The 2,424-nt window shown below is 43.9% G+C and overlaps 1 pseudogene; it reads right to left on the bottom strand.

The window, feature by feature from the left end:
• Positions 1-1,229: 1,229 nt before the first annotated feature.
• Positions 1,230-1,944, bottom strand: LOC118625060 (annotated as a pseudogene).
• Positions 1,945-2,424: the final 480 nt, after the last annotated feature.

Genomic DNA, 2,424 nt, shown 5'->3' with positions numbered 1-2,424 from the left:
CTCAATGAACTTAGTGAGAACTTCAGTGAACTTAGTGAGGGCCTCAAGAGCATAAAAAAGGACCAGTCAGAAATGAAGGAGGCACTAACTCAAATAAAGAATAATTTACACAGATTCAATAGTAGAGTAGGTAAAGCCAAGAAGCAAACCATCGATTTGGAATATAAGGAAGCAAAAGACACCCAATCAGAACAGCAAAAAGAAAAAATTATTTAAAAAATGAAAATAGTGTATGGAGCCTCTGGGACAACTTCAAGCATACCAACATTCACATCTTGGGAGTGCCAGAAGGAGAAGAGAGAGAACAAGAAACTGAAAACCTATTTGACAGTAAACTTCCCTAACTTGGTGAAGAAAACAGACATACAAGTCTAGGAAGAACAGAGAATCCCAAAGAAGATGAACCCCAAGAGGCCCACACCAAGACACATCATCATCAAAATGCAAAAGGTTCAAGACAAAGAGAGAATCTTAAAAGCAGCAAGAGAAAAGCAATTACTTACAAGGGAGTTCCCATAAGGCTGTCAGCTGATTTCTCCAAAGAAACTTTGCAGGCCAGAAGGGAGTGGCAAGAAATATTCAGAGTGATGAAAAGCAAGAACCTACAACCAAGATCCTGCAAAGCTGTCATTTAGAATCGATGGACATATAAAGAGTTTCCCAGACAAGAAAAAGCTAAAGGAGTTCATCACCACCAAACCAGTGTTATATGAAATGTTGAAGGGTCTTCTTGAAGAAGAAGAACAACAAAAACATGAAAAATAAAATGCAATAAATACATATCTATCGACAATTGAATCTACAAACAAAATGAACAGGCAGAACAGAAACATTCTCATAGATACAGAGAACATTTTGTTGGTTGCCAGATGGGAGGGGGGTAGGTGGAATGGGTGAAAAAGATGAAGGGATTAAGAAGTACAAATTGGTTGTTAGACTGACAAACCTTAAAGGGGGTGGGTGGGGGGGAAATACACCAAAGAACTTACAGGCATAACCAATGGACACAGACAACAATGTGGGAAAAGGCAGGTTGGGGTGGGAGCAGGGAGGAGGGGGTCAATAGGGGAAAAAGGAGGAACATCTGTAATACATTCAGCAATAAAGATGCATTTTAAAAAAATAAATAAAATAAAAAATATTCTGACTCTTGGGCAACTGTTCTCTTATAACTGCTGAACGGTTTCCAAAAGCAGTTAATGTCCAAAGCCGGAAGAATTTAAATCTTCTCAGATGAGCATGTGCGTGAATGGAGGGAGGTAAACAAAATATAAAATTTTCAAAGATGAGGTCTGATAAGAGGAGTAATCAAAGAGGCACAGCAAGTTAAAGTTTATTCCAGCTATAATGCAGGTTATTCTGACCTTTGGAGTCCACTCCCAAGATACTCTGTTGTGCTTATTATCTCTGTCTGTTTATAGATCTGCACAATCGCTGGCACTAGGGGGTCATCTGGGTTTGGATCATAAAATAGTGAACAACAGATAAAAAAAAAAAAAACTTTAGAAAGAGTTAGAGCAGGAGACCACTGTGATTTTAGAATATCAAACAAATGCTGCTGTTACTGTCAATATTTGGGTGATACATTCTTGTAAACGCAACCTTCGGTGGCTTGGAGGGGTAGTCTGTAGGAAAATGAACCGTCACAAAGAATTCAGCGCCTTGATATGGGCTGTCGTTAACTCCCACAGTTGTGGCCAGGCCCAACGAGACGTAATTCCCCAACTGGACCTGCAGACGCTGTGCTGGAGGATCACGGGCCAAGTCAGCGTGGTCCTTCTTAATCCGTTTCAGCGCCTAGTCTGGGCTTTGCGTGTAGCGCCTCACTGTCTCACTGTGTCTCAGAGGTCGGTCCCAAACTCTGGATTATCCTGGCGGCAGGGAAGGATTGTCTCCTGGTCCCACACTGGCCTTCCCAGACAGGCGCCTCTTCGCGGCTGGCATCGGTCCGCCAAGGCCACCTTCGGGAGCACCGGAGGAATCTAAGGGCGCAGGGACACGCTTTGCTCCCCGCACCCAGGGCCAAAAGTCTGTGCTACGCCCTTTTCCTTCTTGTCAGAACAACACTTTCTTACTAAACAGACCAGAGGATGAACTGAGAGGACGGGGGCTGCAGACGGGTCGTGGGCTCTGCTGAATATTTCGTCTTGCCCCTTAAAAACATACTATTTAAGGTTTCTTGATGCTAGTAATCCCTTTAAAATGTCCTCTAACGAAAGAAAGAAATCCACAAAACCACCAGGCCTTCCCTCCCAAGCATCACAGCCAACACCTTTCTTCTTTGGAAAGGCTCTGGGGGTTTGGGGGCGGCAGGGGGTGGGCCAGCCGTGCCAGGCTCCGGGGTGGAAGTGGTCAGCGCTCTAGTGTCTCATGAACTGAAATATGTCCAGAATATGTCCTGCCACAGGATGTCTTTGACTTGCT

Source organism: Molossus molossus, unplaced genomic scaffold (genome assembly GCF_014108415.1).
Source record: "Molossus molossus isolate mMolMol1 unplaced genomic scaffold, mMolMol1.p scaffold_m16_p_11, whole genome shotgun sequence".
Classification (NCBI taxonomy): Eukaryota; Metazoa; Chordata; class Mammalia; order Chiroptera; family Molossidae; genus Molossus; species Molossus molossus.
This window is presented reverse-complemented; position numbering and strand designations above follow the sequence as displayed.